The sequence below is a fragment of the Eurosta solidaginis genome, chromosome 5 (genome assembly GCF_040869045.1).
Source record: "Eurosta solidaginis isolate ZX-2024a chromosome 5, ASM4086904v1, whole genome shotgun sequence".
Taxonomy (NCBI): domain Eukaryota; kingdom Metazoa; phylum Arthropoda; class Insecta; order Diptera; family Tephritidae; genus Eurosta; species Eurosta solidaginis.
In genome coordinates this window covers 92,622,807-92,638,958 of record NC_090323.1, presented here as the reverse complement: position 1 = coordinate 92,638,958, position 16,152 = coordinate 92,622,807, and the positions used below count along the sequence as shown (strand labels likewise).

The window sequence follows — 16,152 nt, the reverse complement described above, 5'->3', positions numbered from 1 at the left end:
ATTCTATTATTTCACGACCGACTCCAAGTAAGTATCCAATTTTTTATCCCCGAATCACTCAAGCGCTGGGTTGCATTCGGTCAACTCGTACAGGAACAGCTGATGCATGTTTGATGTTGTGAGTTGCGCTTAGGGTGTCGTTACACTAGCAACACAAGCGTTGACGAGACAGATAGCCATAGAGTTGAGCATACAAAAGCAAGCGATGTACACATATAAATAATAGATGTTGATGATAGCAAACCAAGCGCAGACGAGGTAGATGTCAATCAGAGTAGTGAGCGTATGCAAGTAAGCGATGCAGAATTTGAATCGGCAGAAGATGAACCAGCTGTACCAAAGCGATGTTCAGGTAGGCCAAAATTAGTTCGATCTGATGGGGTCGGTAGGCCAAAAAAGGTATATAATACTTAAAATTTTATGCGCGCTGATGACGTTAAGGTACCTAACACGGTAGAAGAAGCATTGTCTGGCGAATTAGCAGAAGAGTGGCTAAATTCAATGCAGGTAGAGTATCGTGCGCTATTAAATAACGACACTTGGGATTTAATGGAACTTCCCAAAAATCAAAGCGTTGTGAAAAATAAATGGGTATTCACTGTAAACAAAAAATTTTTTTGTAAATTATTTATTTATTTTTTTTTTGTTTTTTGCTAACTAAAGATTTTTCATTTTTTGGTTTTAATTTTTTAAATTGTGAGTAAAAAAAGTTCGTTTGTTTGTAATTTTTTTTAATTATATTTTTTTTTTGTTTTTTGCTAACTTCAGACTTTTTTTTAATTATTTATTTTTTTTGTTTTTTAAATCTACAATTTTTAATTTTAAGTGAGTTTTATTTAAAGATTGGGTTAAAAAAATGTTTTTCCTATAAAAAAAGATTATCTGTGATGTTTTATTCGAGTTCATCATCTGACAGTACAACATCATCCAATATGCTTAAAGTTTGAAATAGTCCACTTTCGTCTACTTCGTCCTCATTTTCTTCCACAAATACAGCAGCTGATTTGGATTCAACTTCTGGCATACTGAGCAAATTGCGCACTTCTGTTGGAATTGACAAACATCACTTATATTTTAAACGCATTTTGAGACCATTACTTGGTATTATTATATCAGATGTGTCCATTGCTCTGTTAAAAACATCCTCAATATTAGATTCTCTGTTATGCTTCCTGCTATGAGCTCGTCTGAAATTCTTGTAGTCCTTATTTCGGGCTTCAGAAGCTTCTTCCCCTAAAACACCAACAGGTAATATACTTGTACTAATAATATCACCACCATGCAGAAGCAGTTTATGCAATGTTGATGGCATAGGGTACCAAGGATAGAGGTTTACATATTTCTGAGCAGCAGAGTCGCAAACGATTTGAAATTTCATAGGATCTACTGGAAGATGAATTGAAATCGCGATCAAAATTGTCTTTATATCTTTCAGTAAGTCAAAGTCAATTCCAAGACATTGACTTAGTATATCTAGATTTTCAAAAGCTTTCCGGGCAGTGTTACCGTCAATGGTATTTCCAGAACCTTCTGCTTTTGGCTTATCAACAATAAGTCCTAATTTAGATCTAAACTTTTCCTGGATGTGTTTCTTTGTTTCAGCAAATATTGATTTTTGATCAGAGGTACGTATTTGCCATATCTTAAGATCCAGCCTATATGAGATTTTTAAAAAACAGCCGAAAACGTTAATCCACGCATGTAATGGGCTAATTCCATTGACAAGGGATTTTGGGTTCGGTAAGAAAACTCCTTTTAGCTTATTCGAAAAATCGTTAAGTAATTTGGGTGTGGCATGACAGACAGGACATGTTTGCATGCTTTTAGTACCCGTAATGATATTGAGCACCTTGCCATCTATTAGAGTCAGGAACAAAGAGAAATGTATTGAAATTTTCCGATCATCATCCACAGCAGCCTGAAAACTTTCTAACTTGTCGATTTGATCCTCTATATTCAAATTTTGCCTTAGGATGACTTCCGCTGATTCAGAAACATTTTCCAAAGATATAGGTCGACAAAATCTGGCTGATTGTGGTGATCTGTTATTCCACAAAACATTATTTACGGTTAACATTCGTTGTGGAATGAGCGTAGTTGCAAACCAATTTTGGTCAGTTGGCTTCGAAAGGGTTTCATCAGAACTGCCATCAAATCCCCATGAACATATTAAAACAGCAGTCGATTCCATAGCGCCGTTTGCAATCATATCATGTATAATAACATCCTTCTGCAATTCAACAATTCTCTTTGCTGTGTGGTTTAACAAAGCTTGTAGTGACACCTCAATTCTGTTCTCAGAAATAGAGATGTATTCTTTAGATGGTCTACATTGAGACTTCATTTCCCTTACATCATTATATGGTGGCCAGATATCGGCACCATTTGATTTGGATTCTAAACGCATATTTGTGTATACGCTCTTAGTAAGATAATTGTTCAACAAAAAGGCTAAAGCTTCTTCAGTGGATTTTGCTTGGATTGAACTTTCAAACAATTTTCGAACTTTTCTTGGTTGCTCAATATTTTTTAAAACGAAACTTATGACTGAATAAAAATCTTTGTTTCCACTTCTACTTGCTGACTGGCGGCATGCTATTAACAACGATACTGGGCTATGTTTTTGATGCGAGTTAAATTTTGAAACTTCACTTCGTTTAGATCGAGAAGATTTGTCATCAAATTTAAGACTCGGACGGCTAGGGCGAGGGCTAGAACCGTGATCTTGTATTACACAATCTTCAATTTCCAGTTCAGGGATATTAAAATTGGAATTCAACCATTCTGCATGCTTTTGTTCGAATCGAGATTTTATTCTACATTCAGCGCTATATTTCACATTCCGCTTACCATTTATAGAGTTAATTGATAGTTTCAGTCTAGAAAGAAACTTATTGTCCACTTTGCAAATATGTATATTTTTTTCTGAAAAATATAGTTCATGACTAAATTAATATCTTTTAAATCATCTAACTGCTGAAGAATTTCCCTTTTAGTAAATTCTGCTATATTTACGTAAATGTACTTAATCGAAAGAAACAAAATCACGAATATTTAAAAAAATATGCTAAAAAAGCTGAGTTCAATGAAATGTATACTTGATATTAATTTAATTATTACTGCAATTCGGTAAAGTAAAAGTTGACCATCAATTTTCGACAAACCCACGGCAATAATGTATTTCAAGGAAATAATGAATGTGAATTTGAATCGACTCGACCAAAATTGCTCAGACGGGAGTAGCGCCAGTTAAAAAAAAAAAAAATAAACAAAAATGAGCAAGATCATCGTAATGTATATTAAATGTAGAATATATTTTATGTTAAGCGTTTGTGATAGTAGGTGGTACGTAGGAGTACAGGCAAACGATATGGAGCACGCCTCATAAAAAATTAACATTTTAATCAATAAAATACGATAAAATTTATGAATTGGGACTTGTTTAAATCGCTTTCTACTATTTTTTATCGTAATGAACAGTGTTAATAAGAAAAAGAAAAGAAACGTTAAATATTTACTATTTTAGGCAACGAAAAATTCAGTTTCAATATACACCCTTTGGTAGATTAACCAAATATTTAAATATTTATTTTTTAAAAATATTATGTTATTTATTTTTGAGTTTAAATATTTTCCAACTAATTAGAATTTTCTTTTTTGAAGTTATTCAAAGATTTTAAGTTAACACGAAAACTCAATTAAAAATTATTTTAAAAATTAAAGTAAAGAGTACAAAGTAGGTAACACTATATATACTCCCCCTCCAAGAAAATTTAAAACAAGCAAATTATTAATTAATATTAAATGTAACCTTTTTTTGTTTTTTGTTGTTTAATGTATTTGTATTTAAATTAGTGTTAATAAGTATGTTTGCTGGTTTAAGTAAATCAATTGAAATATTTTTAATAGTATTTTTGTATTGAATTGTAAATGTTTTATGTTTCTTAGAAATAACTTTAAATGGTCCTTCATAAGGTGATTCTAAATTAGATTTACGAAGAATTTTAACAAAAACATATTCACAATTTTCTAATTTTTTAGGAACGAAAAAGTTTTCTTTGTTATGATGAAAAACTTTAGAACGAACAAGCGAAAAATATTCTCTTATTTTATGAAGAGCGTCATTAGAAAAATCATGTTCTTTATTACTATTTGAAATAATTAATTCACCAGGTATTCTAAGTGTTTGGCCATAAACAAGTTCAGCAGATGAACATTTTAAATCTTCTTTAATAGAAGTTCGTAAACCAAGTAGAATGAATGGTAAAATGTCAGACCAATGAACCGAGTCGTTTGATTCTATAATTGCTGCTTTTAAAGTTCGATGAAATCTCTCTATCATGCCATTTGTTTGGGGATGGTAAGGAGATGTATGCATTTTATGAGAACGTAAAAGTTTAGTTAATTCTGTAAAAAATTTTGAGGTGAATTGTGAACCTTGATCTATGTAATATTCAATGGTATACCAAATCGTGGTATATAATTTTGAACAAAAGTTTTTACTATAGTATTTGTTGAAATATCTTTAAGTGGATAAGCTTCAGGCCAACGTGAAAATCTGTCAATAATTGTTAAAATATAACAATTTTCATTCGAAACTGGAAGGGGTCCAACAATATCCATATCAATATGTTCAAATCGACCTGATGGTATTTGAATTTTTTGAATAGGAGATTTAGTATGTCTTGAAATTTTGGATTTTTGACAATTGATACAAGATGAAGTCCAATCGTTAATTTCTTTACGCATGTTAGGCCAATAATATTTATTTTGAATTAGTTTTCTAGTTGTTCTTATACTTGGATGAGATAATGAGTGAATTTTGTCAAATATAATTCTTCTCATAGAATGTGGAACATAAGGTCGAAAAGGTTGTAGAGAAACATCACACCATATATTTAAATTAATAACTGGAATATGAATTTCTTTTAAATTATTTTTAGAATTTTGATCAGAAATGGTTTTTTGTAAAAATGTATCAGTTTGTTGTTCTTTATATAAAGTTTCTAAATTTATATCTTGAGTTGAAATTGCCTTTATTTCTGGAATACGGGAAAGTGTGTCGGCAACTATGTTGTCTTTTCCACGTATATATTGAATATCATTTGTAAATTGAGCAATATATTCAAGATGACATAGTTGACGAGGAGATCTATCTACTTTAGAATTTAGAACATGAATTAAAGTTTTATGATCAGTATAAATAGTAAAAGTTCTACCTTCAAGAAAATGTTTAAAATGTTTAATTGAATTATAAATTGCCAAAAGTTTACGATCAAATGTTGAATATTTAGTTTCTGTTGTAGTTAATTTTCTTGAAAAATAAGCTAAAGGTTCTAGTATATTATTACTAGCTTGTTGAAGAACTGCTCCAATAGCAACATTTGATGCATCTACTGCTAATAATAAAGTACCATTTTTGTCGAAATGTGTAAGTAAAGTATTTTTAGCAAAAAGTTGTTTAACATTTTCGAAAGCTGTTGTGCTTTCATTTGTCCAATTTAATTGTTTGAGTTTGTTTTTAATTAACATTTCATGCAGAGGACTAAGTTCTGTTGCTAACATTTTAAGACATCTGTGATAGTAATTTATCATACCTAAAAATTTTTGTAATTTATTTATAGAAATTGGTTTTTCAAAATTTGTTATGATTTCAATTCTATCTAAAGATGGTTCAATACCTTCGCCTGAAATTTCGTAACTTAAGAAATTTAATTTATTTACACCGAGAGTACATTTTGAAGGTTTGATATTTAAATTCTATTCTTCAAGTCTTTTGAAAACTGATTTTAAATGATTTATATGTTGATCTTCATTATCACTGGCAATAAGAATGTCATCATTGTATGTAAATACAAAATCGAAATCAGAAAATACTTCATTAATAAAGCGTTGGAAAGTTTGAGCACTGTTTCGTAAACCGAAAGGCATTCTTACGAATTCAAACATTCCAAAAGGGGTAGTTATTGCAGTTTTATGAATGTCTTCTTCTGCCATTGGAATTTGGTGGTAAGCACGCATAAGATCAATTTTGGAAAGAAATTGTTTGTTTTTTAAATCAATTGTTAAATTGTGGATATGTGGTAAAGGATACCGATCTGGTGTAGTAATAAAATTAAGTCTTCGGTAGTCTCCGCAAGGTCTCCAATGATTTGGTTCTTTTTTAGGAACGAGATGAAGTGGAGATGCAATAGGAGAATTTGAGGGTCTGCATATACCCGTTTTAACTAAGAAATCAAATTCAGCTTTAGCAATTTTAAGTTTGATTGGATCAAGACGTCTGGGTTTCGAAAATGGTAAAATACCTTTTGTTTCTATCCTGTGAACCGTATGGTGTTTAACTTTTTTAGTATAATCTGGTTCGCAGGAAATAGATGGAAATTCATTAAGTAATTTTGAAAACTTATTTTCGACAATAGGAATTTTGAGTGAGAAAATATCAGAAAATCCAGAAGATCCAGCAACTTTAATTTTTGTAGTAGAATCCATTATTTCTTTATTTTTAATATTGACAATAATTCCGAATTTTTCTAAAAAGTTTGCTCCTAAAATTGGTGTATCAATGTTCGCAATAATGAATGGAAATTCAAACTTTTCTTAAACCTAAATCAATTTTAAGTAGTTTTGTACCGAAAGTTTCAATTGAAGAACCGTTTGCTGCAGTCAAAGTAAGATCCGAATTTCTTTTATAAATTTTAAATTTAGAAAAAGGAATAACTGATACAACTGCGCCGGTATCGATAAGAAAATTAAGTTTATTGAATTTATCAAATATGAATAGGCGATGAGTAGGTTTAATAATAGTTCCATTATCCGTCACCGTCATAATGGATCGTTTCAGTTTAAATTTTGTTCGTAATTTGAATTATGATTTTGATTAAAATTGCATGGGGGTATACATTTAATAGCGTTATTCTTAAATTTTTTGTGATACCAACAAATAGTTGTTTGAAAAATTTCTTGATCTTGAAAAATTTCGAGATTTAGATCTATTTCTATCTTTAGATCTTGAACGGATTTGTAATTGATAAATATCATAAGAAATTTTATTTAAATTTTGATAAATAGCCGTAGTTAATTCAGTTAAATTTTTAACGCATTGTTCTAAAATATTATTTATAATTGAGATTACAGGAGATTTGGAAGAATGAGGTTTATTGATTAAATCAAAAAGTTTGTCAGCTAAAATAATAATTTCATCTCTGTTTTGATTATTATTGGAAGTCAAATGAATTTGTATTTCTTGTGGTAATTTACGAATCCACAATTTAAAGAGTAATTCTTGGCTAACTATGGAGTCAGAACCTTTGAAAATAATTGTTCTAATCGTTTTTCTTCGCTAAGAGAAAATCTTTCACATAGAATTTTTTTGATTGTATCATATTTATTAAAAAGAGGAGGAGGGTTAATAACATCTAAAATTTTAGAAATAGTATCTCGTTGAAGGGTAACTAGAACATTTTGAAATTTTAAATTATCATCAGTGATATTATTAATTTCAAATTGTTCTTCAACAAGTAAAAACCAGGCATCAGGACAATCTTGCCAAAATTGTGGTAATTTAATAGATTTAGCAGAAGGAAAATTTGTAAAGTTATCTTGTGTTGAAGTATGTTGTGTTATATTAGAGATGTTGTTTTGTGTTGTATTAATGTTAGAATTTTGAGTTGTATTGTGAGTCATTGTGTTATTTGTATAGTTGTTGTTTTGATTTTCCGAATTTGTAAACTTACGGGTTCGTATTGGTGAACGTAGAACCATATGAAAAAAAAATTTATGAAAAATTTGAAAATTAGAAAATATTTAAGATTTTTTTTGGAAAGGGAGTTAACAATTTAAATAAAATATTTATTTTTATATAAAAAAATTCAATTTAAATAATTTATATAAAATTGTTAAAATATAAAAATAATATTAAAATAAATTTGAAAATTTAAAGGGTTTAAAATTTTAGTTTGAATTACAATTGAAAATTTTAAATTTAATATTAAAATAAAAATTATACTTACATAAAATTAAATTTAATAAAACAAATAATAAAAATAATTAGTAGTTGATTGATGCTTGTAAAGATTTTAAGCGAATCAATTGCGTTTTTTTGACGTGATGACAATTAAATACATCGTTGTTGCTGTGTATGCAATGGCTTTGTTATGCAATGGCTTTGTAATTAGTGAAGAGGACGTTAAAGGTTACGAGTGATTCCAACAAATGGTATACAAAATGACGATGTTTCGTTGAGTATTAAAATACTTCGATATATGAATTATTTGTAGGGAGGAATTAGCGGTATTATCTTAATGAATTTTGAGTTTAATATATACGACAGCAAACGATGTGCGTTAGTCTAATTCAAACATTTTAGCATATTCTTTCAGTTCTTCAATGCCAATGTTGATTTAAATATCAGATAGGACGTGGAAATATAATGTCAATGGGTCAATGGTTCTTTAAAATTATTTTAAGTTTCTTAGTTTTGTTATTAATAAACAAGATTTTCGTTTAGGTACACAATTTCTTGGTCGCTTTTATTAATATTAAGCGGCAGTTCAATTTAAATTCATTGAGTTTTGCATTGAATAATTCTTATAGATATTAAATCTGCTTTATTTTATTTTTTAGTATATTAATTTACAAATCACATATTTGTTTGTTAGAGCTTTGTTAGTGGTGAGGGTTTTTTCATAGCACTGATGTATTGTGATGATGGTGTTTTTACTTGTTCCATCAGACGTAATATATATGTACATCCAATTAAATTATATCTTCTGAAGTTGGTTCAGGTAACTAAAACAAATTTTCTTTGATAGCACGTCACTTAGTTGCACTTTTATTTGCGATATTTTATTGGTTAGTTTTGCGATACGTAAAGCGTCACATTCAGTAATTGTATCACGTATAGACTTATATAAAAATTTAGGTCCGTTGGTAGAATCGCCAATATATTTGGTAGATTAACCAAATATTTAAATATTTATTTTTTAAAAATATTATGATATTTATTTTTGAGTTTAAATATTTTCCAACTAATTATAATTTTCTTTTTTGAAGTTATTCAAAAATTTTAAGTTAACACGAAAACTCAACTAAAAATTATTTTAAAAATTAAAGTAAAGAGTACAAAGTATTATCCAAAACTTTCTGTTTCCGCAGCTTATTATAAGCGCAACATGTATATACAGTGTACTCTCTCTTAAACGGACACCTAAGAGACTGCCAAATTTGTCCGCTTATGAGAAAAGTATTATTGATGAATGTTTAAACAGTTTTATTTCCAAAACAAGAATATTAATACATACAAATAAGACTGAGTTAGGAGGTTCATAAAGCTTTGGTCATAAATTAAAGAATAAAGTTTTGTGCACAAAATATTCAATATACATAATTTAGAAAAGTCAGAAATTTTCGCTTGGCAAGTTTTTCCTTTAATTTCAATATCTTGAAGATGTAGTTGAATATCAGTTAGCAGTTCAACACTCCTAAGGTAGCTGTGATTTAAAGAAAAATCCTTTAGTTTTTTTATAGCTAAGTAAGGCTCTTTATAAGAAGTAATCTTGTCAGCAATATCATTTTCTATTTCATCTTCAGACGAGATGGCCAGCGATTCTTGGAAAACAGGTAACATTTCAGTATTGATATTTTCCACGTCTTCATCATTAATAGAGATTTCATTATCTAAATTAATATAGTCCTCCACATCAATTTGGATTTCGTTCTGAACTCGATTAATAACTCTAGAGAACTGGGCAAGTGCTGATAAAGGAAGCTCATCTTCTGCAGTCCACCCGCTTTCATCATTGGGCAAGTCGGTTTTCACAAACCCAGCTTTAATAAAACAATTTTGTATTGTCTGTGGACTCACTTGTTCCTACGCCTTGTGCATAAAATAAACAACGTCTAACAAATTTATTGATTTTGATAATTCCATAGCAGAATTTGAATCTTCCATCCGTACCAAAATATGTTTTAAAAGTAACGATTGGTACATAAATTTAAAGTTTTTTATAACACCTTGATCAAGCGCCTAACAAAATGCTGTTGTATTTGCTGGAAGAAAAATTACTTTAACATTCGTCAGTCTTAGATCACGAGGATGGGAAGCTGCATTATCTAGAAATAACACGACGTTTCGTTCTTGAAGTTGCATTTTTCTATCGAACTGCACGAGAAAATCTGTCATCAAATCAGATGTCATCCAAGCCTTTTTGTTTGACCGCCATGTAACTGGTAAATTGTTCAAATTAATGTTGCGAAACGCTCTAGGCCTTGCAGATATTCCAATAACAAAAAGGCGTTCTTTTTCTCCAGCCATATTGACGCAGTGTAAAATCGTGAGTCTATTGTTAGCCAGTTTTCCACCCGTGCATTTTTCACCTTTTAATGCAAATGTTTTATCGGGTAATGCTCAGAAGAATAAGCCAGTCTCATCTGCATTATAAATATTTCGTGAATCATATCCTTCAATCAAATATGGTACTTTTGCGCAAAAACTTTTGACGCCATCTTGGTTTACACTACCGGCTTCTCCAGAAATTGTACGGAAAGTTATGTTGTGACGAATTTGAACCTTTCCAGCCAGCCGGATGATGCACTAAAATCGTCGTAATTGAGTCTCACTGCAATTTCTTTAGCTTTGCTCCTTATAAGTGTGCCTGACAGAGGAATGCTCTTATTTCGAGCCTTCACAAACCATTCGTAGCACAATTTATCAATATTAAGGCCTTTGGGCTTTGAAATGTTTGATTTGGAATAAAAGATGTGAAAGGTTTGGTAGTCAAACATTAATTCTTTTTATTAAATAAATTCTTTCCCTTTTATAGTTAATTACTTAACCTATACATTCATAATTATCTTAATACTAATAAACTAAAAATATGTACATTGGTAATGGGGTATGCATACATGTAGGTTTGTATACATGTAGATTTGTATGCATGCTTGCATACATGTAGATTTGTATGCATGATTGCATACATGTAAATTTGTATGCCTGCTTGCATACGTGTAGATTTGTATGCCTGCTTGCATCGTCAGCAGATCAATGCGAGTAATTTGGTTAATGCTATGCATACATGTAGGTTTGTATGCATGCTTGCAAAGTCAGCAGATCAATGTGAGTATTTGGTTAATTCCCATTATTGGTTGTATGGAAATAATAAGCAGAATTTATTAGCTGTGAACGGACAAGGGTTTCATATTCGGCATTCCATTGATGTTAGCTAACCGCTGGGTTAGTTCAATAATTTATGTTGTATAATATTGTAATATGATTATTACTAAAATATATTTGGCATAGAAGTTCATGATGCGCAATGCCGCAAGTGTATTACATAGGTGGGTATGACGCATAATGCTACAGCTTCAGCAGACTCCTTCTTCTCTCCGGGTTGACGTAAGTGTCCCACAAACTTAAAAGTTGATCTTTGTTTTTGATGATGCCAGCAGCTTGCGTTTTGCTGATCTTACATTTCTTTGCCAACTGTCGTACACTTAGTTTTTCTTTCCTATGAATTTCAATGACATTAACTTTGTCTTTAAAACACAACACTACTTTAGGCATTGCGATTCACGTACGTGCACACACAAGAAGATACTAACGACGTGTATGCAATAGGTACATACATTTATATGTTTTTTACTGTATTGAAAACAGGTTCTTCGTATTTAGGGGATTCCCCTACATCCATGCACGTATTAGTGAATAAGCAACAGCTGTACGAATAAGGTAAAAAGTAAATGAAAAAAAAGTGTTGTAAGCTGTCCGGTTATGGGAAATTAAAAAGCCTTTTGGGGTAAAAAGCAAGTGTCCGCGTCCTGTTATGGGAGGGTTGTCCGCTCAAAAGGGAAAAACTTAAAAAGGTGCTTAAGGATTTTTTTGGTATTGAAAAAATTGTCCGTTTATGAGAGGTGCCCGCTTAAGAGAGGTGTCCGTTGGAGATAGTACACTGTATACAATTTAGGGCTTCATAATTTCCACAATGAAAATGCTAAAATGTTCGCATGGGATGAAACAATCGCCTCAAGAGGATCACAGGAAAAGTTGCGTCCTGCATGTTAAAGCACATTCGGGATATTAGCACTCAAAAGCATGTTGTTGTTGTTGTTGTTGTAGCAATGCTCGCCCCACCTAATAGCCGCGACCGATCACAAATTGTCATCAATATCATCTAACGGGAGTCCAAGGAAACTTGCCGTTTCAACAGGGGTGGACCATAAGGAAAGGGGTGTTAGAGGTTGGTGTCATGTGGGGACACATTGCAAGCGGGGCATACATTTTGTATGTCGGGGTTGATTCTGGATAGGTAAGACTTTAACCTGTTACAGTATCCAGAACGAAGTTGAGCAAGAGTGACACGCGTTTCCCTGGGGAGTATGCGTTCCTCTTCTGCGAGTTCTGGATATTTTTCTTCAAGTACTGGATTCACCGGGCAATTCCCGACATAAAGGTCCGACGCCTGTCTATGGAGTTCACCAAGGACCTGCTTGTGTTTTTCCGCTTCATACGGCTGGGTTCTCAGGTGCCGTATTTCCTCAAAATGCTTACGGAGATGACTCCTTAGGCCCCTAGGCGGTGCTGGTTTGTCAATCAGATGTCTGTTGGGATGCCAAGGTTTCTGGGTATTCAACAGAAACTGTTTGGTCAGCATCTCATTTCTCTGATGGGGGAGTATTCTCGCCTCATTATGCAGATGGTGTTCTGGGGACGTAAGAAGACAGCCCGTGGCGATTCTGAGAGCAGTATTTTGGCAGGCCTGTAGATTCTTCCAGTGGGTGGTTTTTAGGCTTGGCGACCATATGGGTGACGCGTAGCACGTAATCGGCTGGCTAATTGCTTTGTATGTGGTCAAGAGCGTTTCTTTATCGTTTCCCCAAGTACTGCCAGCAAGGGATTTGAGGATTTTATTACGGCTCTGAATTCTTGGAACAATTGCGGTTGCGTGCGCACCAAAATGTAGATCCTGATCAAACGTCACACCTAAGATTTTGGGGTGTAGGACAGTCGGTAGCGTAGTGCCATCGACGTGGATGTTCAATATGGTCGACATTTGGGGCGTCCATGTGGTAAATAAGGTCGCGGAAGATTTAGTCGGTGACAATGCCAGGTTTCGCGAGGCGAAAAAACTGGAGAGGTCAGGGAGATAGCCGTTTATTTTATTGCATAGCTCATCGATCTCTGGGCCTGGGCCTGTGGCCATTATTGTGCAGTCATCGGCGTAGGAAACGATTGTGACTCCTTCCGGTGGTGAAGGAATTAAACAAAAGCGGGGATAGGACACCACCCTGTGGCACCCCTTGTTTAATTCCCCTTTGTTTTGATGTTTCGTTTCTGAATTGCACCGATGCCTGCCGACCACCCAGATAATTTGCGGTCCACCTTTTAAGACATGGGGGAAGGGTAGACCCTTCCAGGTCTTGCAGTAACGAGCCATGGTTGACCGTATCAAAAGCTTTTGATAGGTCTAACGCTACGAGTACTGTTCTATGGTGGGGATATTGATTCAAACCGCAATTTATCTGGGTGCTAATGACATTTAGCGCGGAGGTAGTGCTATGGAGTTTTCTGAAGCCATGCTGATGAGGGGCTAGCTGCAAATGTGCTTGGAAATAAGGGAGCAAAATGGCTTCAAGCGTCTTTGCCACTGGCGATAGGAGAGATATCGGACGATATGACTCACCTATGTTAGCTGGTTTCCCAGGCTTTAGTAGCGGGACCACCTTGACCATTTTCCATTTCTCGGGTATGACAAAGGTGGAAAGAAACAGGTTGAAGACATGCGCTAAATATTTGAAACCCTCTTTCCCTAGGTTTTTAAGCATCGGCATGGCTATGCCGTCTGGGCCCACTGCTTTGGATGGTTTAGCGCGACCAATGGCGTCCTCAACCTCTCTAGCGGTGATGGTAATTGGTGACGCGCTGAGTTTGTGTTTATGTGCGTGTCTATTGGCTCTCCGTCTATCTTTGTCGACCGTAGGATGCATTATATATTGTCGGCAGAAAGCGCTCGCGCATTTTTTCGCATCCGACAGCACCTTATCGCCAAAGGCAATGGAAACTTTGTCTTTGTGCTTAGTCGGATTCGATAGGGACTTTACGGTGGACCAAAGTTTGCCTACACCGGTAGAGAGGTTACAACCTCTTAGGTGATCTTCCCATTTCGCCCGCTTGTGTTCGTCCACAAGCAATCTGATGCGTTGGTTTATATCCCTTATTTGGGGGTCGCCTGGATCAAGCTGTCTTATAAGGTCGCGTTCCTTCGCTAAGCTCGCGGCCTCCGCCGGGAAGTCCACAAACAATCTGATGCGTTGGTTTATATCCCTTATTTGGGGACCGCCTGGATCAAGCTGTCTTATAAGGTCGCGTTCCCTCGCTAAGCTCGCGGCCTCCGCCGGGAAGTGGGGCCGGATTTCGGCAATTCTCCCGGCGGGAATGAAATGTTCCGAGGCGGATTCAATGACCTTACGGAAGGCACGCTCCCCTTGGCGGGCATCAGTCGGGATAGGGAGGGCAGCAAAGCTGCTGTCTGTTGCAGATTTATATTCTTCCCACTTTCCTTTTTTGAAGTTTATGAAAGTGCGTTTTTCGGTGACGATGAAGTCGGCGGTACGCTCGAACGAAATAAGTATGGGCAGGTGGTCGGATGCCAATGTTACCATCGGCTGCCAGTTGACGCAGTTTACGAGTTCTGCGCTCACGATTGAGATATCTGGCGAGCTATGACAGCTTCCTACCATACGTGTGGGGGCGTCTCCGTTTATTGTGCAGAACGTCGTTTCGTCTATTTGATCCGCCAACATCTCACCCCTACTGTCCGCCCGCAAGTTTGAATGCCATAGGTCGTGATGGGCATTGAAATCGCCTAAGATAATGCGATTGTTGCCAGTGAGTAAGGCCTCGATATTAGGGCGGTATCCACTGGGGCAACAGGTGACAGGAGGGATGTAGATGTTGATGATTTCTAGATTTGCATCGCCTGACCGGACAGATAGGCCTTGACGTTCTAAGACATTGTCCCTGCGGTCGATGCCAGGATCAAATATATAATATTGCACAGAGTGGAGTATAATAAACGCGAGGCCGCCTCCATTTCCGCTCTCGCGGTCTTTCCTGTGGACATTATAACCAGAGCAGGTCTGCAATGCAGATCTTGCTGTGAGTTTAGTCTCTTGAATCGCAGAAATGCGATTGTTGTGCCGCTTCATGAAATCGACTATCTCCGTAATCTTCCCAGTTAGTCCATTACAGTTGAACTGCAGAATTCTGAAGTGCATGAGGGGTGTCGCCGCCACTCTAGGGGTAAGTGACGGGTGACTACGCCTAGGTTGTGGAAGGCCAGGACGCAATTGCTGTTGTGGCCTTGGGACTGGGCGCCCTTGGGCAAGCATTGGGGTACCCGGATGATTTGAGTTTGCGACCTGGCAACATGGCGCGATGAAACCCGTCGAGGGGTTGCCGTCGCGGAAACCAGAACATCTAGGAAAGTGGCACCACCCAAGGCAGGAGCTGCATTGAGCGGATGTCGCAAACCTATATATTCTGTGCTGGCAGACGGTGCAAACGGAGGCAGGGACTAAGAGTCTGTTTCCCTGACCTGCACGATTGCTGCCAGAAAAGAGGGGGGGGGGGGAAGAAGAAGGCGGGGGCAGGGGCTGATGCTCAGCATTGCTACCAGCTCTACTACGATGGTAGTAGTTGTGAGTGGTATCAGCTGTTTGAGTTGTTGGCGCCGTGGGGCGCGAGCAGCAGCGGGTACTTGTTGAGGCTTGCTGAGCAGCGAAGCTGCTGGAAGGTAGTGGGGATACGCTTAGGCGTAGACTGCGGGACGCCCTTGGGCGTGAGCAGCAAGGAGCCACAAAAGATTTATAAAAGTTACGTGGACGTCGGGTTTTGGGATCAAGCCCAGAACAACCTGTCCGATGCAACCATCCCTTGCACGAGACACACTGAACAGAGTATGACCGTCCTAAAAAGATTCTTTTCTGGCAAATGCAGCAAAACCATTTCTCAGGACCGGGGTCAGGAGACGGACCCGGATTGGGTTCGATACCTTCCCGGAGTAAGAGAATATGTAGCAGTCCTGCTGGGAGGATGACAATTTGTGGGAGGGACGAAACAAATTAAATGGGGTCACACTGAAATGACAGTCCTTGGTC

The 16,152-nt window shown here is 35.6% G+C and overlaps 1 protein-coding gene across 4 annotated transcripts in view; it reads left to right on the top strand.

Annotated features, from left to right (window-relative positions):
- Positions 1-16,152, top strand: part of simj (simjang) — a 501,009-nt gene that overhangs the window by 137,106 nt on the left and 347,751 nt on the right. The window lies entirely within an intron of this gene.